At 35.8% G+C, this 26,401-nt stretch overlaps 5 non-coding genes across 5 annotated transcripts; 4 read left to right on the forward strand and 1 right to left on the reverse strand.

The window, feature by feature from the left end:
• Positions 1–15,669: 15,669 nt before the first annotated feature.
• Positions 15,670–15,741, reverse strand: TRNAD-GUC (transfer RNA aspartic acid (anticodon GUC)). The gene has a single exon. It is a non-coding gene; the product is annotated as a tRNA-Asp (tRNA).
• A 48-nt stretch (positions 15,742–15,789) lies between these two features.
• Positions 15,790–15,861, forward strand: TRNAD-GUC (transfer RNA aspartic acid (anticodon GUC)). Its single transcript has one exon. It is a non-coding gene; the product is annotated as a tRNA-Asp (tRNA).
• A 213-nt stretch (positions 15,862–16,074) lies between these two features.
• TRNAD-GUC (transfer RNA aspartic acid (anticodon GUC)) lies at positions 16,075–16,146 on the forward strand. Its single transcript has one exon. It is a non-coding gene; the product is annotated as a tRNA-Asp (tRNA).
• A 213-nt stretch (positions 16,147–16,359) lies between these two features.
• On the forward strand, positions 16,360–16,431 carry TRNAD-GUC (transfer RNA aspartic acid (anticodon GUC)). The gene has a single exon. It is a non-coding gene; the product is annotated as a tRNA-Asp (tRNA).
• Positions 16,432–16,644: 213 nt separating this feature from the next.
• TRNAD-GUC (transfer RNA aspartic acid (anticodon GUC)) lies at positions 16,645–16,716 on the forward strand. The gene has a single exon. It is a non-coding gene; the product is annotated as a tRNA-Asp (tRNA).
• The last annotated feature ends 9,685 nt before the right edge of the window (positions 16,717–26,401 follow it).

Raw genomic sequence — 26,401 nt, forward strand, 5'->3', positions numbered from 1 at the left:
GTAACTTTCGGTGTTGGACCCCGGACTCATTTCACCGGCATTATCACCTTCATTTCATTCAGACGCTAAATAACCTAGATGTTGATACAGCGTCGTAAAATAACCCAATAACTACTTGGACTGATAGTAGATAGCATGTCTGAGTAATTTTATCTGTGCGGGTCGGGCAGAAGTGAAGATTGAATTTACAGTACGTAAGGTACTCTTTTATAGAGTAGGTACAGAATTATTTCAACATGAGTTACTAGTACGAAGGACGGAATTTTCAATTGGAATTAGATTCAATAGTCTATAGTGCATAATATGCACAAAAGAACTGTAGCCTGTATCGAAATGAACGGCCACCATTTTCAAAAATGTGTTTAAATATCCATATTATGTTTATTTTTCAATTTAACTTCATTTTCTATATTGTACGCTAATGTTTTGTAGACAGTATAATATACACTGCATAATTAATACGTCGACATGGACAGCTCAGTTCGTGAGTAAAAACACTCATTGTTAATACTGTACTGTATTTTGATTAAACGAAAACCTAATGCAAATTATCGAACTCAAATCGCGATATTTCATAGTTTACGTAAATGGATGAACTACTTTTCTTCCCTCCTATACCTAGTAGAGTGATTTGTTTGTATATTACGCCAGTATCATCGAACTCCAGTCGTGGAAGGGTGTAGTAACCGTTGATCCAAAGGTATAGCCAGGTTAATATTAGAAATGTTAGTAGAAATAAAATGATGTCCCTGTACAATGCTACCAGAATGCGCTGCAGCTAGAAAGATAATAAATATTTTACCTTTTGTTCCCTTTAGAGAAATAAGATCGCACACCGCGTTAACGCTGCTGGCAAGATCCCTCTCAATTCTATACGCTTAATTAGTATCTTCTTTGCCACGCGAAAAGATAATTTTATCCAGTTTTAGTGGATTATAAGTATCTAAACAACTTCTGATAAAGTAAGCACACACATTAATTCCGTTATGAAACGGAAGTTAAGTCGTGAATTTTTGTTGATTATGTAACAGTACGCCCTATCAAATATGTGCAGAGGCATTAAATTTCGTTTAACACCTAACTTGGTTTAACTCCTCGTACTGCTGCTGAAATTGCTTATGAATTATGAATGTTTAAGACAGAATAAACCCTCCGCGCGCTCTCACTCGCTCCCTCTAGCTCTCTCTATCTCTCTCTCTTTTTCTCTCTGTTCCACAGTAGAGGATTCTCTTACCTCGTGGATAATCAACTGAATATAATGTTTAAATAAAGTGACAAAAATTCACAGAAGCCCTGTGATTGCTTGAATACGTCTTTGCTTTATTGATTTATATGTTGTTTTATTTTATTAGCTTCGAGACTTCGGACCCAATAGAGCAGTTCAGTGGGAAATCCGCATAACGGCGTACTGAGTATAGTGGTAAAGCGTACAGTGGGTGGGGTACTGTAGAATGGATGCCAACCAATAGCGTACGCAAAGAAAAACGCTCTAGATTTGAAGGTTCTGACGAATAACTTGGTTTTCATACAAACCTATTTTCAAACTGTGTCTGAAACTATTACACGGTTAGAAAAGCCAGAGCAAGAGATGCCGGAAGCCCTCAAATTAGTTGAGAAAATGATGCAGAGAATTAATGAGGCACCAAGTACACCGGTTACTGAACGTGTAAAACAGAAGTGGAAATCAATTTTATGTAAAAATAACGGGATATGGAACATTGTGTAATATAAACAGCAAATTAGTGGACATAGAGTCACCCGAGAATAATGGACTGTCTCTTACAGACTGCAATGATGTTAGGTTTTTTCGTTTTGCTCCTATCACGTCATGCGACGTAGAGCGCAGCTTTCTACAGTACAAACTTTGGCAGATAACTGAAAAAGAATTACGTTTGAGACACTGAGAATGTATCTTGTAGTACATTGCAATTCGGTACTGTAACTGCACTTCCTAAAGACGACCAGTAGGATAAATGAAAAAATTAAAATTGCTACATGCTTATTTCCACCTTTAACACTGTGTATAATTAAACACAAATGCTTATAAAAGACAGGAGAATAAATGCTTTTCACATTCTTTTGACATTGTCATTGTGTAATGTATATTTACTTTCAGAATGTCCATATGTGTGTGTTTCCCCATACTACCGTACTCTACTCTAAATAGCAACGTTGTTACCTCAACACATCTCTATCTACCTGCAGCGAGTCAACAACCTGTAGTACATGCACTGTAAACTTGTTATATCGGGTCCCAAGTCTGGAAGCCTGGTTATGACTTTTGTGTCCTTGACAAAACAATATAAAATGATTGAGTTAATAACATTCTAGTACATCTCTTTGTACATAAACAATAAACTCATCCATTTTCAGATGACTCTTCTCTATTACATGGACCCTATGTCATCATAACAGTATCGTTTGTTAAATGCAGATAACGTTAGTTGCTTATTAGATAACGGCAGTAGTTTAGTCTCTTATAAGTACATTATGCAATACTCAACAGATGGCAGCATGTGTATAGTTTGGCATATTCAACATCTAGGGAGATATCTTCAATTTCTTGTTACGGCTAATATATTAGATTTTCTCATCACTTATTGTATCTCGAAAAAAGACGTATTCTTTACGCCGAAAATATTAGATTTTCTCATCAATTATTGTGCCTCGAACAAGGACGTATTCGTTACGCCGAAAATATTAGATTTTCTCATCAATTATTGTACCTGTTATTCGTTACGCAGAAAATATTAGATTTTCTCAACAATTATTGTACCTTGAAAAAAAGACGTATTCACGTTTAAAATGTAACTATGTCTAATTTAATAAACTAGAGTTAGTACTTAAACACATATTTGATGAACATCAACAATAATATAGGATCCAATAACATGAAAAGGTGAATGTTAATAGTTAATGGAAGCTTTTATGGTCTGAATAATATTTTAAACTCCAAATCCATAACCCGGAAAAGAGATAAATCTGTATAGAACATTAATAATAAAACATGTCTTAAATAATGGCTGCGAGACATGGGTAATGAGTGAAGCAGGTGGAATACATCTGAGAGGGAAATCCTCGGGTGCGTCTTCGGAGGTGTAGTGAAAACTGAAGAACTGTATAGGCTGTACGCTGTTCAAGATACTGTCGCACACTTAAGTAGGAAGGATTGTATGGGCACGTTGTGCGATTCGAAAGTCAGCAATTGTTTAAACAAAAAAATATATGGGAACAGGGTATTCGGGCCGACCAAGTAGTATCTTTAAAATGCTCAGCGGCAGATGCAGTACATGGTAGGATCGTGTGGAAGAAAGCCAAGACCCAAGAAGGGTTGCAATGCAGTAACAGCTGATGATGTTGATGACGGTGATAATAATGATGATGTCTTCAAATTCATTGTGTTAATTTCTGTATGCTTTGAAATTCATTCTTGGAGAACTGATAATTAACGCGCATACATACTTTTATTTTTTCAATGTAAATGATAAGTGATAAAGTGTCAATGTATTATTTGCATGTAATTTACTATAATTATCTGTACCGTATATTAATTAATACTTACTTACTGGCTTTTAAGGAACCCGGAGGTTCATTGCCGCCCTCACATAAGCCCGCCATTGGTCCCTCTCCTGAGCAAGATTAATTCAGTCTCTACCATCATATCCCACCTCCCTCAAATCCATTTTAATATTATCTTCCCGCCTACGTCTCAGCCTCCCCAAAGGTCTTTTTCCCTCCTGCCTCCCAACTAACACCCTATATGCATTTCTGGATTCGCCCATACGTGCTACATGTCCTGCCCATCTCAAACGTCTGGATTTTATGTTCTTAATTATGTCAGGTGAAGAATACAATGCGTGCAGTTCTGTGTTGTGTAACTTTCTCCATTCTCCTGTAACTTCATCCCTCTTAGCCCCAAATATTTTCCTAAGAACCTTATTCTCAAACACCCTTAATCTCTGTTCCTCTCTCAAAGTGAGAGTTCAAGTTTCACAACCATAAAGAACAACCGGTAATATAACTGTTTTATAAATTCTAACTTTCAGATTTTTTGACAGAAGACTAGATGACAAAAGCTCCTCAACCGAATAATAACAGGCATTTCCCATATTTATTCTGCGTTTAATTTCCTCCGGAGTGTCATTTATATTTGTTACTGTTGCTCCAAGATATTTGAACTTCTCCACCTCTTCGAAAGATAAATCTCCAATTTTTATAGTTCCATTTCGTACAATATTCTGGTCACGAGACATAATCATATACTTTGTCTTTTCGGGATTTACTTCCAAACCTATCTCTTTACTTGCTTCCAGTAAAATTCCCGTGTTTTCCCTAATCGTTTGTGGATTTTCTCCTAACATATTCACGTCATCCGCATAAACAAGCAGCTGATGTAACCCGTTCAACTCCAAACCCTGTCTATTATCTTGAACTTTCCTAATGGCATATTCTAGAGCGTAATTAATATTATGATAAAAATACGGTTTAACGTTTAAATCTTCTTCCATTCCGTCCACGCTGTATTGGTAATATTCAAACTAAGCTATATTCGTTTTCCTGAATTTTCGATCAGTTAAACATACGGCGCATGCTCGGTGCTTAGTTGGAACTTGGAAAATTCAGGTGGACTAAATTTTGGTTATAGGTCTTTACAGGGGCAGGAAATAGCTCCACATATTGTTTCCAATACACAATACAAAAAATATTTGAGTATTTAATACAATATCGCCTTCAACTTGCGAGACGATATTGAACAAATGATAAGTAGAAAACAGTTCGCCTGAATCTCTCATGCCGAGCGGATGTCTGGTGCCGTCAGTGTGTGTTGCTAAGATACTGTGGGTTTCTGCATATCCTGAAGTTGATAGTAACGTGGTTAGGCTATCCACTAAGTTATAAACATGATGGAAACTAAAGTCAATAGGAAGAATACATTGAAAGCAACTTTAATACAGCGAAGCAGAGGCCGATCGCCATGGAAACACACAAGTGGGTGGAAGGTACGTGAAGATGAATTACAAACTTTGCAATTAATAGGAAAACAAAATGCAATGTATTTAAAATTTAAAACAAATGTTAAGTATGATACTCATTTAGTAACCATGTTGCCAACTCAACTGTAACACTTATGAGTGCAGAGAAGGTAAATATAGTTGTAACCTCTGTACATCAGGAATTTACAGCAGTAAGAATTTTTAACATTCTTCCGGAACTAATAATAATAATAATAATAATAATAATAATAATAATAATAATAATAATTTATTTAACCTGGGAGAGTTAAGGCCATACGGCCTTCTCTAACACTCAACCAGGAGTAAAACTGCGTTACAAAAACACTACAAATTTACAAAGTACACTACAATTTTACACACAAAACTGAATAAGATAATAATAATAAAATGAAAAAAGTAAGTAGAAATCAGACATAATATATAACATACAGAAAGAAAGGAAAAAGCATAATAAAATGTGAACAGTAGGTCAAAATAAATTAGACATACAAAGTATAAAAAATAAGACAATTATTGATGATGATAATAATAATAATAATAATAATAATAATAATAATAATAGCAGTAATAAAATAGTGCAGTACAAGGCATACAATGAATACATTATTTTTAAGTACACACAGTAAGGAAAATTATGATTATATATAGCTCAACTTATCACATTATAGATTACCATTATCGGAAAATATGAAAACAAAAATATAAAATAAGTTAAATATCACTAGAACATAAAAAAAATTTGAATACGTGGTAACATGCAATACAACACTTGTCATAATAGTAAGTTAGTTTGGCAACTCGTCATAAGATAATAATAGTATTAAAAATGTTCTACATAATTATGGAAATGTACACGAAGTTAGTAATGAAAAATGGCCAGCTCGGTACAAATTTCAAGTGAAACTGATACACGGCTCGTACAAATGATAGTTGTAAAACTAATGCCTTCTAGAGCTATAAGGCTTTTGTTTCTTATGTTGGACAAGAACAAATATGTTTCCGTTGTGAAAGTTCACCACAACTGAACCTTATTTGCCCGAAAAATAGTACATGAGAAGTTTACACTAGTTCCGCCGACATTTAGTGATTTATTTCCTACATTAAATAACAGGTTTGATAAAATCCGAAGAGACCTTTTATTCGACATATTATAAGATAAAATATTCCAAATTCGCTATTACAAAATATAATAGAAATCTACACAGACAGCAAAATAAGTGTCAAAATAAATAACTGTATATCCGAAAGAAAATTAGTTAATAATGGAGTTCGACAAGGTTGTCCACTATCACCAACTTTATTTAATATTTATATAAATGAAATTATTTTAAAATTGAACCAAATCTACACATCAGAAATCAAAATAACCAGTGCTCTAACATTAAATACTTTACTCTCTGCCGATGATCAAGTCATAATTTCTAATTCAGAGAATAATATACAAAGAGGGTTATATACATTACATAAAATATTAAAAGATTTTGGGTTGGAAATTTCAGCACAAAAATCAAAAGTAATAACATTTTTAGGACAAGACCCAGTCAGAAGTAAGATAATACACAATAACCAGTGCCTCGAACAAGTACAAAATTTAAATTATCTGGATTGTGAAATATCTTATCAAAATGAAAAAGATGTGAACAAGAAAATTACCAAATTTACACAAATTCTAGGAATAATAAACAATACATTAAAAGCTAAATTAGTACAAAAATCTACAAGAATAAAAATATATAATACACTAGCATTACCCTCCCTTTTATACGGAAGTGAGATTTGGACATTAAAGAAAAAAGACATGAACAGAATCAAAGCAATGGAAATGAAATTTTTCAGGAGGACAGCAGGATATACTCTTTTAGACCGAAAAAGGAATGAAGAAATTTTAGAACAATTAGAAGTAGAGTCAGTAGAAGAAAAAATCAGCAGATACAAATTCAGTTGGCTAGATCATGTAAGAAGAATGGAAAATTCAAGAATCCCAAAAATTATGATGCAGTATAAACCTAGAGGACATCGTCAACCAGAAAGATCTCTTAGACGACTGCTAGATGGGGCCGAAACAGGTCTACAGAGGCCTAATTCGTGAAGGATGATGATGATGAAAATGATGATGATGATGATTAAATAACAGTCACAACAACTCACAACAACCCGAACCTAGTGTGTCCCTACAACACCTAGATCCGAAGTTTGTAGGACATAGCAATGAAAATACAAATATAGCGAGAAAACATAATGCAATTGAAACAGAAATAAACACGAAGCATTGACAAAATATTACGAAGAGAGTTCATTTGCCAATCCTAAATTCTGCAACAGGGTCAAATGTCGAATCCAATACTGTAGACAGAATATACAGCCAGAAGGCAGGACGACCTCTACACACTGCGGGTGAAGACGGTCAAAACGGGTAGATGGAGGCTCAACACGAACGATGCCGGGACAATGCGTGTAAATAAATTGCATGAGGAGGAGACTATGAGTTAGAGTTGGGATTAAGGTACAAATAGCAAAACTGCAGATCATATACTAGGGCGCGAACCTCACAGACAACACGATGAGAATAAAGAATCAATGGAAAAGAAGGCAGCAGTGATCCAAGACTTAGACTCATTCTGTATGCTTTGTTATTGTGCAACCATATCAGAGATGTCGTAAAAAAAAAAAGTCGTACCTGAAAGTTAAATTTTGTATGAGGTGATTGTTTTGAAAACATGCATTTTTAATTTCAGTAACTCAAAAACCATTCATCTGGTCTTCCTTACTTACTTACTTACTTACTTACTTACTTACTTACTTACTTACTTACTGGCTTTTAAGGAGTCCGGAGGTTCATTGCCGCCCTCACATAAGCCCGCCATCGGTCCCTATCCTGAGTAAGTTTAATCCAGTCTCTACCATCATATCCCACCACCCTCAAATCCATTTTAATATTATCTTCCCATCTACGTCTCGGCCTTCCTAAAGGTCTTTTTCCCTCCGGCCTCCCAACTAACACGCTATATGCATTTCTGAATTCGCCCATACGTGCTACATGCCCTGCCCATCTCAAACGTCTGGATTTAATGTTCCTAATTATGTCAGGTGAAGAATACAATGCGTGCAGTTCTGTGTTGTGTAACTTTCTCCATTCTCCTGTAACTTCATCTCTCTTAACCCCAAATATTTTCCTGAGAACCTTATTCTCAAACACCCTTAACCAATGTTCCTCTCTCAACGTGAGAGTCCCAGTTTCACAACCATAAAGAACAACCGGTAATATAATTGTTTTATAAATTCTAACCTTCAGATTTTTTGACAGCAAACTGGATGTTAAAAGCTTCTCAACCGAATAATAACAGGCATTTCCCATATTTATTCTGCGTTTAATTTCCTCCCAAGTATCATTTATATTTGTTACTGTTGCTCCAAGATACAGTATTTGAACTTCTCCACCTCTTCGAAAGATAAATTTCCAATTTTTTTATTGCCATTTCGTACAATATTTCCGTCACGAGACATAATCATATACTTTGCCTTTTCAGGATTTACTTCCAAACCTATTTCTTTGCTTTAGCCCACAGTGAATTGGAAACGCATCTGACAGAAATTGACCTATACGAACTCTGCTGTACGTTTCACTGAGACACATTTTAATTGATCGAACTAGTTTCTTGGGAATACCAAATCCAATAAGAATATCATATAAAACTTCTCTCTTAACCGAGTCATATGCCTTTTTGAAATCTATGAATAACTGATGCACTGTACCCTTATTCTCCCATTTTTTTCTCCATTATCTGTCGAATACAAAATATCTGGTCAATAGTTGATCTATTACGCCTAAAACCACACTGATGATCCCGAATAATTTCATCTACATATGGAGTTAATCTTCTCAAAAGAATATTGGACAAAATTTTGTACGACGTCAACAAAAGTGATATTCCTCGAAAGTTACTACAGTTAGTCTTGTCCCCCTTCTTAAAGATAGGTACGATTCATCTGGTCATAATGAAACTTATTGCAAGAATGCTTATACGAAAGGGATTAAGTATACAAATGATGAAATGTCGTCCATCTTGCTTCATGAGTGATGCCATATTGGTGTCACTTATGAAGTTCAAACCTGTATCCCGTCATTTTCCCTTATCAAAAAGGCTAATGCACTGGCTGTCGGTATTTAGCAGTATCCAGTAGAAAAGTTCGACTAGAACTTGTTGAACGAAAATGTGTATTGCGGGCCAGTATCCTCGGGATACATCCGTCACTACTCCCTCCACCAAGAACTGATCGGCACTGCAAGTCATTATATCGGATCAACTGCTGAACTGAAAAGATATTGGGAGAGAGAAATTTTTTTCCGATAGTAATGGCTATCATCGATTTATTTTCAGTTCGACGATTTTTTATATTATTGCTAACCATCAGTTTTCTTATTTTCAGCTCACCTATAGGAACAAACAGTGCACTTTCCGTAATTTATTGTTTTAAATCTGAGAACAAATTGTTTAATCTAAGAGATATAATTCAGAAGCTCGTCCCGATGGCACGAGGGGCCTCATGACGGACCTGTGGGGGGTGCCCGCCTATCTGTCACCCTGGACGCGGAAGGACGTAACAAATTGCTTGTACGAAACAACAGCAATGGGACCGAGAGTCAAGGGGGGGGGGATAAAAAATCGATTGGGCGCGCAAATGTGAAACGTGGTCAGAATATGTGCGTGTCGTCGAAAGATGAGGAGAGGAAGGAAAGAGAAGATGAAAAGCGAGTAATCTCGACACCGACAATCAGAGCAGAATGAGCCTAACAGAATGAAGATATGCCGCCTTGAAGCGCTCTGTGTTTAGATTGAAATTTAAAGTAAATGGAAAATAAGGTAATCAGATTTTCAGGGGCTTTCAAGCCATTGAAATACAAATAACAAAAAAGATATGTGGAAATTTGAGAAGAAACATTTTCGTTTAAGCTAGGGATGTAACATTATGAGGTAGAGGAAAAATGTTTTTTCAACAATTTAAAAATGAATACAAGAGCATCTTATCTCACTAGATTCTCACTAGAGATTTCCGAAGTGCTCTTCTTCTGTTTTAATTCAGTGTTGGAAGGTTGTCCTGAAATACCCGACTAATCTCGTCTTGTGAAATAATTTGAAATGACTTGTGATATATTTTCTTTCACATTTTACATAATTTAAAACTACAGTAACTCACTGCAATATGCTACAAACCATTCTCAGACAATTAGGAAAAACACACTACCTTGGGCTACACTACGCACGAATGAGTAATCCCTTCATAACAGATTGAGCCGAACTGCACCCATTCAACGCCCGACAAACGCCCTTGAACTTCGGTCCGTACGATAGGCGCGCAGTGAGAGGGAACGTTCCTATACGTTCCGTGACGTCATATAGTAAGCGTACTGTATTTTACATATACTTACTTACTTACTTACTTTTAAGGAACCCGGAGGTTCATTGCCGCCCTCACATAAGCCCGCCATTGGTCCCTATCCTGTGCAAGATTAATCCAGTCTCTATCAACATATCCCACCTCCCTCAAATCCATTTTAATATTATCTTTCCATCTACGTCTCGGCCTCCCCAAAGGTCTTTTCCCCTCTGGCCTCCCAACTAACACTATATGCATTTCTGGATTCGCCCATACGTGCTACATGCCCTGCCCATCTCAAATGTCTGGATTTAATGTTCGTAATGATGTCAGGTGAAGAATACAATGCGTGCAGTTCTGTGTTGTGTAACTTTCTCCATTCTCCTGTAACTTCATCCCTCTTAGCCCCAAATATTTTCCTAAGCAACTTATTCTCAAACACCCTTAGCCTATGCTCCTCTCTCAAAGTGAGAGTCCAAGTTTCACAACCATAAAGAACAACCGGTAATATAATTGTTTTATAAATTCTAACTTTCACACTTTCTGCCAGCAGACTGGATGATAAAAGCTTCCCAACCGAATAATAACAGGCATTTCCCATATTTATTCTGTGTTTAATTTCCTCCCGAGTATCATTAATATTTGTTACTCTTGCTCCAAGATATTTGAACTTCTCCACCTCTTCAAAAGATAAATTTCCAATTTTTATGTTTCCATTTCGTACAATATTCTCGTCACGAGACATAATCATATACTTTGTCTTTTCGGGATTTACTTTCAAACCTATTTCTTTACTTGCTTCCAGTAAAATTCCCGTATTTTCCCTAATCGTTTGTGGATTTTCTCCTAACATATTCACGTCATCCGCATAGACAAGCAGCTGATGTAACCCGTTCAATTTTAAACCCTCTCTGTTATCCTGGACTCTAGAGCAAAGTTAAAAAGTAAAGGTGATAGTGCATCTCCTTGCTTTAGCCCACAGTGAATTGGAAACGCATCTGACAGAAACTGACCTATACGAACTCTGCTGTTCTTTTCACTGAGACACATTTTAATTAATCGAACTAGTTTCTTGGGAATACCAAATTCAATAAGAATACCATATAAAACTTCTCTCTTAACCGAGTCATATGCCTTTTTGAAATCTGTGAATAACTGATGCTCTGTACCCTTATACTCCCATTATCCCTAGTAAAAATGATCTTTTATTGCATATAAACTGCCTTTAAATATAGCATATACTTATTTATTGTTGTTATCATAAATAATTCAAGATCCAAGTGGTATTCCTGGTGTTCACGGACTTATGTAGACAAACAGTGCCGGTGCATGAGGGAAGAGTCCCTGGTTCATTGAAGCGTGAAGTGTTGACTTGCAAGTTGCTTTCCGTACGAATCTAGTATGAGTATGTAAACCTAGCTTGAATTAAAACTAATCGAACGCAGGACTATTTATAACGGAGAATCGCGACTTGACGCGTCCGACGTGGACTGCGACTAGACAGATTAGGAGTGACTTGCTTGCAAATGAAGAGAAATCGCCGCGCAAGAGAAACTGGGGGAGTTTAATAGCGGCGAAGATTTAGAAAAATCTCTTCTTCAAGGAAGACGGGTGCAGAGAGAATTCAACGGAGATCAGTCTGAGTTGAAATTGATGTTGTGCAACCTTTCCTATTCGGTTCTCATCCACGCTTCTCGAGGTCTGAAGCTGAGTAAGTTACCCTGAGTTTTGTTTGCTTGTTGTACTCTTCGTGCACTCCAGTAGCTGCAATGCATTGTTTCAGTTTTCTAAGAAAGAACCCTTCTATGGAGAAAGCATTCTTATCTTCCATACACACAACATGAGATAAATCACTCTGAATCTGTGTGTTTTATTTTTTATTATTTTTAGTATGTTCTTTACGACGCTTTATCAACAGCTTAGGTTATTTAGCGTCTGAATGAGATGAAGGTGATAATGCCGGTGAAATGAGTCCGGGCTCCAACACCGAAAGTTACCCAGCATTTGCTCATATTGGGTTGAGGGAAAACCCCGGAAAAAAACCTCAACCAGATAACTTGCCCCGACCGGGAATCGAACCCGGGCCACCTTGTTTAGCAGCCAGGCGCGGTGACCGTTACTCCACAAGTGTGGACTGAGTGTTTTATTATGCCGATCTGCAATAATAACAGTCGACCTTGTTGGCGAGTTGGTATAGTGCTGGCCTTCCATGCCCAAGGTTGCGGGTTCGATCCCGGGCCAGGTTGATGGCATTTAAGTGTGCTTAAATGCGACAGGCTTATGTCAGTAGATTTACTGTCATGTAAAGGAACTGCGGGACAATATTCCGGCACATCCGGCGATGCTGATATAACCTCTGCAGTTGCGAGCGTCGTTAAATAAAACATAACAATTAACATTTCAATAATAACAATAATAATGTAGGAATGGCATGTGCCTTCGAAGCTCTTAATATTGGCCACTCCTGAGTCTTCTGTTTTCTAATTTTAATCTACTTTGGAATATTGAGATATCGCTATTTGATTGCTACAAGTTTTGTTGACAATTAGATTGAACCGCCTATGAAGGAAAATTAATCATTTACTGCTGAGCACGCGATCATCTCTAGTTAAACGAATCTTCGAAATGCAGAGTCAATATATAACGGAACATTGGAGTACCATCGTCAGTAACCACAAAACCTAAGGGTCGTATTCGCAGACGAGACTTTGGACCAAAGTTGAGTTTGGAAAGTAAAAAGTCACCATTTTCCTATTCACTTTGACGAAAGTAAACTTCAATCGTGATTTTACTTCGAAGTCACCAAAAATCTAGACTTTGACTTTGACTTTCGTTCGTGGACACAAGGAAAATGGCTGATATTTGGAAAACTGTTGAATTTTCCGAGAATATTGAAGACATCCAGGAGATTATTAAAGCTGCTCATGTTCCTTAGCGTATTATTATAGATTATAAATTAAAATCAAGGTACAGATTTGATAAACAGACCGTATTAAATACCTCGTCATGTTTCAACTTACATTGATGAATAATCAAAAAGGATTGTCTATTCCACCAATAAATAATACAATTTATTTCATGGCGATTTTACGCTACAGGTACCGGTAAGGATTGATAGCTTAATATTGATTTTGACTATTTAATTCTATAAGGAATAGGTTATACAGTTGGATATGCAGTTAATTTATAATCCTGCTGTCGTCATAATAATGTTTCTTGTATATTGATTTCAAATAATTTTTAAGTAGTTTCTGCAGACATGCACGGAATAACTATGCCATCTGACAGCAGGATAATATGTCTCTTTCATAGTCTGTCATTGGTGGCATCTTCTTATCTTCTATATCTTCAGAATAAAATTATTTTACAGTGAAATAATTTGAGAGCTTAATGTGAAACTAATGTAACTACAATCGATGTTTTTTTTTATTCGCAACAAAATTCTTAACAGGCAGTGCTATTTCAGATAAACTATACCATTATGTTTTGTAGTTATGAAATTGTGTTATATACAAGACTGTTGGAACTGAATTACGATTTTTTGTGGCCAAGTAGAAGAACAAATTATTATCGATTGGTGTAAAGATCTAAAAATGTCAATTTTTTTTACGTACGTTAGTTTCACAATAAGCCCTCGAATAATTTATTATTCTTATGTAAAGCTGCAGGAACGGTTAAAAATTGCTTAACATGTACCAATGTTCAATTGTTTCATTGACTCAAAAGATGGCTTTGATTGTGGCAATGCCTACTCTACTTCAGCTATTCATTAATTTAATTCGTTTAGAAGGCCGTGATTGTGATTGCCAACATTAGAACAAGATCGTCAAATCTAGACTTACTGAAGTCAAAGTCAAAGTCGCAGAAATATTGTCTATGAATAGGACTTTTAACAAAGTTAAACTTTACTACGAAAGTCGACTTTGGGAAGTCTTCATCCAAAGTCTCGTTTATGAATACGGCCCTAAATGCTTGAAACAAGACACTTCATACAACTTCCTATATTATAGTGTGTTAGCTATTTCCAGCTTACATTCTTATGGTCTTCACTTATTTAGAAATACACAATTTTTATTTTGTACAGATGATTCAGGGGGACTATTAACTATTTTAGGGGGTGGTAGTATGAAGTATCCTGAATAAAAAGTTAATACAAATATATGCCCAATTTCCAAAAGGTGTGGTCTACAGCGCTTTGAATGTTCCGCATTGCAAGTCTTACAAATGGTACGAAGAAAGACATGGCTACGTAAGTTACTATTGATTACATTCAAAGGAACAGTACGTGTCTCTCTTTTCAGAACATATGAGGGTGACTATTCATAGTTGCTGTACAGAAACAGCTGTTTGTAGTTTCCTTGGCTACGAGGACGGGAATATTCTTCCAGCATGACGAAGCCCTGTACATTTAGTGTCAGATGAAATTTTTCATTCCCCGTATAATAGATCAGATTTTACTCCTGTCGATTTTTTTCTGTGGAAGATGAAAACTGAAGTGTACGAAAACAAAGTAAAGACAAGGAACGAATTTATCGCTCGCATTGAACAGTGCTGCCCTCATAAAAAAACGACAAGATGGTCTGAGAAGAGCAGGATTTAAGGCCCATTCACAAAGAAAATTAAACATAATCGTAACATAAACACAGAAGTTTGCGCCCAGGCTACCAAATGGGATCATTCACAATGATTCACATAAGCATTGACATTAACATTACCGTAAGACGTTAACATGAAAGTTTGCAAACTCCAAACTTTCATGCTTATGCTTACGTGATTTGCAAACAGAACACAATCGTGGAGCGCTGAAGTATACGACAGAATATGAGGAAATGGCGTCGTTGTTATGTTTCCATGGTTACCAAGTATGTTTGCTGTTATGTTTATGTTCCCATCGTGACTGATGGTATGACTTGTTGATTTTACCGTAACGTTTACATTCTTAAGTTAACGCTTACGTTATGTTTAATTTTCATTGTGAATGAGCCTTTACTGTTACTGTGCATTGAAGTGTTGAAAGGTATTGATATCATATCTAAATAAACAATAGACGTGTCATTCAAGACATTTGTTTTTCCTGCTTGTCACTTATATCAACTGTCATTTCGCACCATTAAAACAACTGTATCTCCACATTCGTTTGAATATTGGACATGTTTATATGAACTTTTTTACTCAGAACAGCTGTACTACAAATCCATAAAATATTTACTGTTCTTCCTGATTCGCCTTCTATATTACTGAACTGAAGTGATGTTGAATAATTTCGAGGGAAAAATTGTTCCGGAGCCGGGTATCGAACCCGGGACCTTTGGTTTGACGTACCAACGCTCTACCACTGAGCTACTCGGGAACTCTAACCGACTCTAACCGACCGATCGGGATCGGGGTCGGTTAGAGTTCCCGAGTAGCTCAGTGGTAGAGCGTTGGTACGTCAAACCAAAGGTCCCGGGTTCGATACCCGGCTCCGGAACAATTTTTCCCTCGAAATTATTCAAATCAACTTTACAGGGAGTTATACCTGAAATCTTGATTTGCATAATACACGTCACTGTTCGTTAACAGAAAACCACAATTTAAGTCACACAGAGTTAGTGTGCACTCGAAGTTGGTTGCTTGACGGTTGTCAGCCCACTTTGAGGTCTGTGGATATAGAGGGAAAAATTGGATCGGGGTCGGTTAGAGTTCCCGAGTAGCTCAGTGGTAGAGCGTTGGTACGTCAAACCAAAGGTCCCGGGTTCGATACCCGGCTCCGGAACAATTTTTCCCTCGAAATTATTCAAATCAACTTTACAGGGAGTTATACCTGAAATCTTGATTTGCATAATACACGTCACTGTTCGTTAACAGAAAACCACAATTTAAGTCACACAGAGTTAGTGTGCACTCGAAGTTGGTTGCTTGACGGTTGTCAGCCCACTTTGAGGTCTGTGGATATAGAGGGAAAAATTGGATCGGGGTCGGTTAGAGTTCCCGAGTAGCTCAGTGGTAGAGCGTTGGTACGTCAAACCAAAGGTCCCGGGTTCGATACCCGGCTCCGGAACAATTTTTCCCTCGAAATTATTCAAATCAACTTTACAGGGAGTTATACCTGAAATCTTGATTTGCATAATACACGTCACTGTTCGTTAACAGAAAACCACAATTTAAGTCACACAGAGTTAGTGTGCACTCGAAGTTGGTTGCTTGACGGTTGTCAGCCCACTTTGAGGTCTGTGGATATAGAGGGAAAAATTGGATCGGGGTCGGTTAGAGTTCCCGAGTAGCTCAGTGGTAGAGCGTTGGTACGTCAAACCAAAGGTCCCGGGTTCGATACCCGGCTCCGGAACAATTTTTCCCTCGAAATTATTCAAATCAACTTTACAGGGAGTTATACCTGAAATCTTGATTTGAAGTGATGTTATTTCATTTTCATCTCCATTACAAATCCTCCCACAAAGAATATGTATGTATGTACGTATGTATGTATGTATGTATTTATTAACACTACAATTGGGTATACACCCGGTGGCAGTGATATATAATATACAATAATTACAATTACATGAAATAAAATAAACGTAAATGAAATAAAATAAAATAAACGTAAATCTATCAATAGTAGATGCAATAAACCTAGGACTATAAAAAAAACCTATTCTATAATAACGCCTACGATAAGCAAAAGTAAATCTAACTTATAAGTACTTCTATTTCACCCAACTATAACCAATTTAAGTAATTACATATCACCTTAATTAATTACACACGAACTTAATTACATATCACCTTAATTAATTACACACGAACTTAATTACATATCATCTTAATTACATATCACCTTAATTTATTTACATATCAACTAAATTACGTATCATCTTAATTAATTACATATCAACTTAATTAATTATATATCAACTCAATTAATTACATGACAACTTAAATAATTACACTGCACCTCCAATTAAATTTTCAGTCTAATCTTCTGAACCTTTCCTTAAATGTATTGATTTTAAGAGGACCACCCTGAAAGATTGCCGCAGGTAAGCTGTTCCAGTCTTCTATTGTGCGGTTAACAAAGGTAAATTTTGCCACGTCCGTTCTTTGTTTTCTACATTTAAACTTCCTAATATGATCAGTTCTTCCTAAGTATGATGGTGTTGCTAATCTAGCATTGATGTCGGTCCATGCTTTGTGTCCCATTTGTGCCTTAAACAATGCGGTGAGTCTGGTTTTTCGTCGCCTTGATTTGAGAAGTTCCCACCCTAAGGCCCAATTGTATAAAACTCCCTGACTAAAGATCAATTTTGATCGAAGATCGAAAAGTAAACCAAGTTCAGACACTTCTTCTATTGTATAAAACTTTTCTGCGATCAAATTACCTTGGTTCAAATGCAATCTAAGTTCACGTGAAAAGGATTTGGCAACATCGCATAAACAGGTGAAATACGTGATGCGCGGACCATGTTATACAGGTTTGTTCAGTGTTGGCAATCTAGCGATTTTAACTCTTTTTCAACAACAATTTCTTTTAACTTTTATATTGCTTAAATAGGGCTTTAGTGACCTTTTTAGCACCCCATAGTGACCAAATTCAATCTTTCTTTGTTGATAATGAGAAATCTAGCGACTTTACAACTACTTTTTGGCGACTTTCTGTACACTCTGTTGGAGACACTGGTTTTTTTTTTTTTCAATGTAAATAATGGCGGACAATAAGAAGAAGGTTGACTGTTCTCCAAGTTGTTATCATGTTATGGTGTTTGATATTGCTAAACATAATAAAGCTTTATAAAACGACAATTTTCGTTTAGTAATACAGTTAATTGAACATTTATGAATGTACCTATCATATCCATTAATAATTAATGGTTGTTATAAACATAATATAATTATAGGTTATGTTATTTGATACTGCTGAACACGATAGGGCCTCATAAAATATAAGAATGTTTGTGTATTAAGGCAAGAAATTGAAAGAAATATATATAAATGTACCTAACATATCTATTAATATTAATAATAATGGATATTTTATTTGCACAATCTGTCACTCGTATATTTCAAACAGAAAAGAAATAACTGAACTTGGATCATCTAACTTAATCGGAGAAATTTCTTCAGTCAAAGTTGACTTTAGTTTGAGACAAATTAATCTCAGATTAGACTTTATACAACATAAAATTCCAAGTTCAGCTGAAACAACGATCAATTTAACCTCTGATCTAAGATTAAATGGTTTATACAATCGGGCCTAGGTCTTTTACTATCTCCTCACAATGTCTCTTCCCCATTTTGACATATTTTGCTGCCTTGCGTTGAACCTTTTCTATTGAATCGATTTGGTTTTTGTCTGTACGGATCCCAGCCTACTGTTCCATATTCCATAATTGGGCGAACAATCTGATTAACTTTCAAAAACACACATTTTACGCCTAATGATAACTCTATACAAATTTTGGTGAAGCACATTTAGGAAGCCTACTTTTAATTATGATTTGTTCTGACGTGGTGTTAGGATTAAATGAAACCCTTTGCTGTTTGGGGTTAAATAAATGATATTAAATTTGTGATCACAGCACGTTTCTATTCCGCGTTGAATGTCGGTCCAGCTACATATTAACCCGTTGCCCCACGGTTGGAAGAGGTGATATCTCCATTAATTTCTGTCTGAAGTGTCAAAGCAATTATCAGATACACACACAGCGATTTTTTCCCTCTTTCGGAAATAAACTGAAGCTCATTGCTAGTGACAGTCCAGGCCTTCATGATTATGTGCAATAGTTGATAATTGGTCACTTATTATCACTTCACACAAAATTGACGTCAATTTATTAATAATAAACACAACAGCTCGAGGTCAAGCGCCCCACTCACATCTGATTTATGTAAAACGCGCACTGGATCGAGGCCGCGATTCTTCACAATTAGCGGCGCAATGTCTGTGTTGCCGTCACGTGACACGTGATCCCGCATCAGTCGTTTGTCGTCCCATTATTTAACACGAAATAATTCATTCCCATTAAATTAACGTTCATTTTAATTGCATTTCAACATTTACTGTGCTCATCGCTGTATATTCAACGTTATAGTACAGCTTGAAGGCACATTTATAGGGCCGCTGTATTTGACGTCACTGCTCTTGACGGGGTATATCGCCCTGATCAGTAGTCATCCTTAACTGGCTCCGACTTAAAGAACGCAGAACTTTACACTCTTTGTCTTTACTCTATCGAATTCTGCACACCTTAACACCAAATTACCTTTCTTCTCGTTTCTCTTATCTATACTCTAACCACGACGTAAATACCAGATCACTTATCTGTGGCACGCTAAGTATACCTCTTCATAGAACATCTTGTTATTCATCATCTTTTACAATATACATCTCGCGTCAATGGAATTCCTTGTCACAAAGTATTAGGGGCTGCAAGACAACAAACACCTTTAAGAACAGCTTAAAAGATAACCTTCTTAGCATTTCACTCCAATCATACTGATTTAAAATATTACTGACTACACTGTTGCTTTTTTTCTTTAGACATCATCCTGATTGTGCTGCATTTTCAAAATTGTCTCATAATAATCTCTTTCTATTATCTAATATTATTTGAAATATATTAACATTCTATGTATTTTAGTTTAATTCTGCTACACAGTTTATTTCAGTGTTTAATTAATAGTTGATGGTATTTTGTTGTTTAATTCGTAAATAACTCTTGTATACATGTAACTCTCACCTAAATCAAATTGTTGAATTCTTTGTAAGTTCATGCATATGTATATACACTTTTTGCTGGTTGAGTGGAAGAGAAGGCCTTACGGCCTTAACTCTGCCAGCTAAAATAAATCATTATTATTATTATTATTATTATTATTATTATTATTATTATTATTATTATTATTATTATAGTGATGTCAAAACAAGCGCATTCTTCTGACCTTGACGTCATGCGCGCGCATCAAGCGCTAAGTATGGAAAGAGGAAGGGTTGTGTATGTGAATAAGCAACCTGTTGCATTAAGAAAACAGTGGTGCACAAACTGCAAACGTGAAATTTTATGTCGTTATTTTTATATGGCTTCTTTCTATTTGATAAAATCTATATTGTCTGTAAAACAAAAGTACTAATACCAATTTCTTAATATTGCACTTGTGTTTTAAATTTTAATAACGTAATAGAGAGTTAAGAAGGAATATTCACATAAATTCCGTAGTAGTACAACTATACTGTACTAAATGGATGAAATACATCAATCATAAAGAAACTGATATCCAGAAAAAAAATGAGATTGTGACATGATAAGTTGGAATTGATATTGATGGTACCTTTAGCCTTATAAAAATAATCAATAAACTAATCAAAACAATATTACAGTACAAAGCAAAGTTACCTAGGTACTGTATCTGTTTTAAGTGTAACTCATATTCCATAACAAAACTCTTATCGCATTATGCTTTTAAGGTGATATTTGTGAGCAACTTCCTATCATCAGAATATTAAATTATTTTCTCCAAATCTGCTGAAGCTATAGACTGACATTTTTACAACACATGGGCACGTATCTTTTGCTTATGATGTAACAGTAGTTGCTTTGTTAATTCATTTCCTTACAAACAATTTCCATGCGAATATTTTCAACATTTTCAATACACTATCTTCAGTAATACGTATATACGGTATATTAGATTTACGAAAACATTCTGTAAGGCAACTAAATAAATAGGCCTATACTTGAAAATTTCACTTTTCTATAAAAGAAGTTGAGAAAATATTTCTTTTGAATAAAAAATCAAACTTGTGAAACATGAGCATTAAAATTAAAACTTACATTCTTATAATGCACTTATACTTCTCAGACAAATCTAAAAATTACCATGGATACAGTTTTAATAAGTTCTCTTCCCTTTATCTATTGAATCAGTGCTGGCCATCCCTGAATATAGCTCGACCAAGCGGCATATACCACCTCTTTCGTCTGTCTCTTTCCTTTCAGCTGTAAAGCGCTCAGGCTCCCCTGAGCTCTAAAGCGCGCGCTTGCTCCTATGGGCATCAATTGACATCACTGGCCTATAATCAGGTTGATTATAATGAAAAATTGATTCAATGGCGGTAGAAGGAACAGAATAGCCCCCTGGAAACTTTTGGGGTAACTCAGTACTACAGCTCAGGCCTCGTCTGTCACTCAAGTGCTAGCACGCTGGCCCGGGTTCGATCTCCGGTCAGGTCATGTCGTGGTTAATGCAGACGTTGCAGAGGGTTTTCCAGTGGTACTCCCGTTTCCCTATATCATTCCACCAACACTTCATCTCCCCCTCATCTGCAGTAGTAAAAACAGGCTCTAGTGAAGTCTTGGTTTCCCATGCTGATTCAGGAAGGAATTGGGGCACCTGAGGCTACTCGTGTGTGGACAGGGCCTGGCTCTATCAGGGACTGAGATAGGATGGCCCACCTGTCAGCGTCGATCGCGAATGCCACACAGGCCAGTTCGCCGCTGCTGTCTTGCGCTCTCTCTGCCGTCTCTCATACTTCCAGCGGCAGTCTTGGGTTTGTTTGATTCGCCTTGGAATGCTCTTCTCTCCTGTTGAGCTCGTCTCCAATTTTTCTTTCTCTCAGCGTTCCAAATTTGAGGCATTTTGAAAGTTTATCAATTTTGACGACTACTGTTTGAAAGTTGAGGGTCCATTTACTCCAGATATTTTTTTTTTATTTATTTAGTCGATCTCATCACTACTCTTGATATATCGATACCTCAAACGTTCGGATTGGTTTAGGTCTCGCAAAGATATATATATATATATATATATATATATATATAAAGTACACGGCATATCCAGTGAGGGCACTAATCGAAGAATTGACATCATTGCATTTAAACCTCCCTCTCTTGAAGTTTACATCATAGACCCTACTGTGAGATTCGAATCGCACGAACACCAGCCAGAAGAAGTACACGAGGAAAAAAGGAATATATATGAACCTTCCATCAGTTTTTATAAGGACAAATACCATCTGGAATCCATCGTCATTACGGGACTAATGATAGGAGCCCGTGGGACCATACCCCGGTTCCTAGTCGACTTCTGTAAATCTTTTGGCCTGCATAAAAGTATTTTAAGAGATCTAACAATTGCAGCACTCAAAGCCTCAATAGCTATTTTCAGGCATCATACATATGGACCATGGCTAATTCGCATCTCCTTGACGTTACTTCGTTTAATATCATGTGTTTCAATATAATTCAAATTCTTTATTTTTCACTCTAACAACAATTTATCACTAAGCCTCAAGGCTTTTGCTCTATTGTATCATGGTACTCTTTGTTGATGGCAACCTGTACTGGTTACAGGAAGAAATTAAATTAAATTAAATTATATATATATATATATATATATATATATATAGACAGAGAGAGAGAGAGAGAGAGATTACGTAAAACAATTTATATCTTTGTTATACTTCGGTCATATTTACCAATTAATATTTTACGTCTCATTTATTTAGCTTTTTTTCAATCCATTCTCCAGTATGGAATTTTAGGGTGGGGACATGCATGTATTTCTAATCTCACTCCACGAAGACTTATTCAGAAGAGAATAATTAAAATATGCCTTAATAAACCAATTGATTACTCATCCCAGCTTTTGTTCACTGATTTTAATGTTTTGAAAATTAAACAGATTTATTATATTGCCTTATTAATCTTCATACATAAAAATCGTAATAAATTCAAATTGTATCATCATAAATATGGAACTAAAAGATCCGATTTTATACGACTAGAGGAACCAAAGTGTTACACAAGCACAGCTCTGAGCCATGGTATCTACTTTGGTCCAAGGTTATACAATGAAATAATTGATAAATACCCAAATTTGGAAAATTTTAGTATCAGAAATTTAAAAAATAGCTTTAGGAATTTAATTTTTAAAGAATATATATTGATTTAATATGTATATGTATTTGTATGACTTAAAAATTGAAATTGTATTTTGAAATTTAATTTATTCCTGTAATTTTTTTTCTTGACCCACTTTGTGTCAAATAATTATCTTTGTTTGTGTTTAGATATCTCCCTGAGCACGAGTTTTTACTCCTTCAGGGAAGAACTAAGATTGTATTTTTGTACATGTTATTTTACTAACAATAAACTTCAATATAAATCAGTGGCGGCCGGTGAGGCATTCTGGTAGTGGTGCCAAAAATGAAAAAAAAAAAAAAAAAAAAATGATTGCATGTAAATCACCCAAGTAAAAGATGATAATCACAGCTCACGTTTACATTAGGTTATATAAAACACATTAGTTAAACCAGCTATTTTACCAGGTGTGCAGTTAATAATGCATCTAGTAACAGTTACAATAACATTTCCGAAACTAATAACGAAATTTACAGATACAGATAATCAAAACTTTCTCAGTATTGTTAGTCAAATACAAATAACTTTCATAACTAGTAAAATTACTGGCAAAAACTCGCGAGATGAACAATGATATAGATAATAAATGAATACGTTTGCACTTTATTTAACAGGCCGATGAATCCAAGGTATCAGCCTGAATAACACATGTTCATGTCCTGCACAGATCTCATGTATTGTTAACAGAAGCATCAATACTATAGCAACAGTGTAGCGATATTTAGTTGCCGCGAAATAAAACAAATATTACACAAAATTAACAAATAGTATTACACAATATGAAAAAAAAATCTTTCTAAAAAGAACCATGACTGACTATCTCTGCATTCAATATATTTAAATGGATAATAATTTACACATACAAATCCAAGTTGTGTGCATCAGTTTTGAATTGGCAACATTACATTAAGATTTGGCGCGGAACTTTAACTTGTGTTTTCGTGCAAGTCTGCGCTTGATGGTTCCCTGAAAACGTCTCCAACAACCCTGCCATCTAGCGAAATTTCTGCATTACTGTGCTCTAGCGGGCGGAATGTTAACTACTGAGTAAAATTGAATTCGGCTCAAAGTCTGCCATAAGAAACGCATATGAACTAGAATCAGTAGCCTTTTGTACAGTGTTATATGGGGGCAGATAATGCCACACCGAACTGGCTCCATTGTTCGGAGAAACGCTGCAAGAGTGCGTCCCGATCTGTGCGCGCGCCCGTTCAGATGAAATACGAATAAAATGTGTAGAAGTAAACTATTAAAACTCCTTTTTAGGATATTATTTTTTGTTCCTTTCATTGATGGTGCCATGGCACACTGGTACTGCCCTGATATAAATGTTAAATAGTACGTACTGTATATACAAAACTGAAGGAGGACAAAGGCGTAGATATTCTACATGAAAATATCGCGCCACAAATATAGCCAAGCAGAAAATGGTAACGTTTTCATGGATAAATGTTGATGCTTGTATAAGAATCTCTTTTATAGACCTCGTGTATTAATATTTTATGACGTCATACATATTCTTCGTAGTTAATGCAGTGTTGTAAATAGCAAGGGAGCAATATACCATATACAGCTATCTACTATATGCTGAAAAGAAGACGGGAATAAAGTTAAATCGCTCCTTTCGTAACATGGAAACGACGTTGCTAACGACGCTGGAAATGCCTTGCCCCTGGTGTTGCGACTCCAATAGGTCGAGAAAAAGGCTGCATGTGTCTTGGACTCAGGAAATTGTTTCCTTTGTGTCCGATCTGTGAGAACACTTGAAAATGCACTTTAGAAAAAAATTCACATCAAGTCTTTAGCAGTTATTCGGCCGAAATGGCGGGACATAAAGCGAGAGAACGCGATATTGAAGCCTATTCGTACAACAGAATTGCAGATTAGCTTCGCTGCGCACAGAGCTTTCTACAGCTTCAGGGTTCAATGGAGTCTATAAACTTCAGCGGTGCGTTGTTAGTATTGGGTAAAAATAATTAAATGTTTTCTTGTGAAGAATGAATTTTTATTCCAAGCCGACTCTGTAATCATGACACTCAGAATCAGACCAAATTATCTTTATGAGAGTTTAAGAAGGAAATAAAGCGCTAGGATTTTGCTAAAATCTTAAGTACTGCTATTGTAAATTTTACCATAAAATATAAGAATTTGAACAGAAATTACTATATTCTTAGAAATAGATTAAACATCGACCTAATCTTATAAGTAGACAGTGGATGCGGGATGACTTATCGTTGAATGTAGGTGCACATTTACTATATAGGGTGTAACAACTTTAATATTTAGAATTTCTGGAACACGTTCCCTGACACGTTCTACGTCGATTAAACCTAACATACCTATATCCAAAGTTCTATAGGTTTGGAGTATTTGTACCCCAAAGTTCAATTTTTTAGTTTAATTTTATCGCTGAATACTGAAAGAAGTAACACCAATTTCCGAAAGTGACATGTCTATGTCATTATTTTTATTAGTACCATATTACATTTTAATATCAACTACTTGTGAGTATGAAAGAAGCAGTGCAAAGTTGAAAAAAAATGTCCTTAAGATTCCAAACACTGTACTTCTTGAAATTTGCCAATAGGCACGTGAAAATACCTGTGCACTAGGAATCCTATGATTTGGGAACCGTGCTTGATATGAAAAAACAGCTGCTGTTGCATTGCCATCACACAGTCCATACACATGAACTATGTCGGCATATTCCTGAGGTGTGTACACAAAAGGCATGTTTTAATGGTCAAAACTCAATAAAAAGACTAGTCACAATACGGTTTATTTTTCTCACAACTGTTATTTTAAACTGTTGTCTGTTTCGTTTCCTTAGCAACCTAAACAATTTTAATTTAATTTCTCTTAAAAGTAAAATTTCTTTCATTCACTGCTTTTCAAATGTTTCTTATGTATCTCTACTTAGTAATGCCATAAAATAGTCCTTGTATAAACGGTATAATGCTTGGAGCTGCAAGAAGTTCTATTTTTTCCAGCTCTGTTATCTCTGTAACCTCTCAATGTCGTATATAGGTATGTTAGGTTTAATCAACGTAGAATGTGTCAGGGAATATGTTCCTGAAATTCTAAACATTAAAGTTGTTACACCCTGTATATTAC

This window comes from Periplaneta americana, chromosome 7 (genome assembly GCF_040183065.1).
Source record: "Periplaneta americana isolate PAMFEO1 chromosome 7, P.americana_PAMFEO1_priV1, whole genome shotgun sequence".
Classification (NCBI taxonomy): domain Eukaryota; kingdom Metazoa; phylum Arthropoda; class Insecta; order Blattodea; family Blattidae; genus Periplaneta; species Periplaneta americana.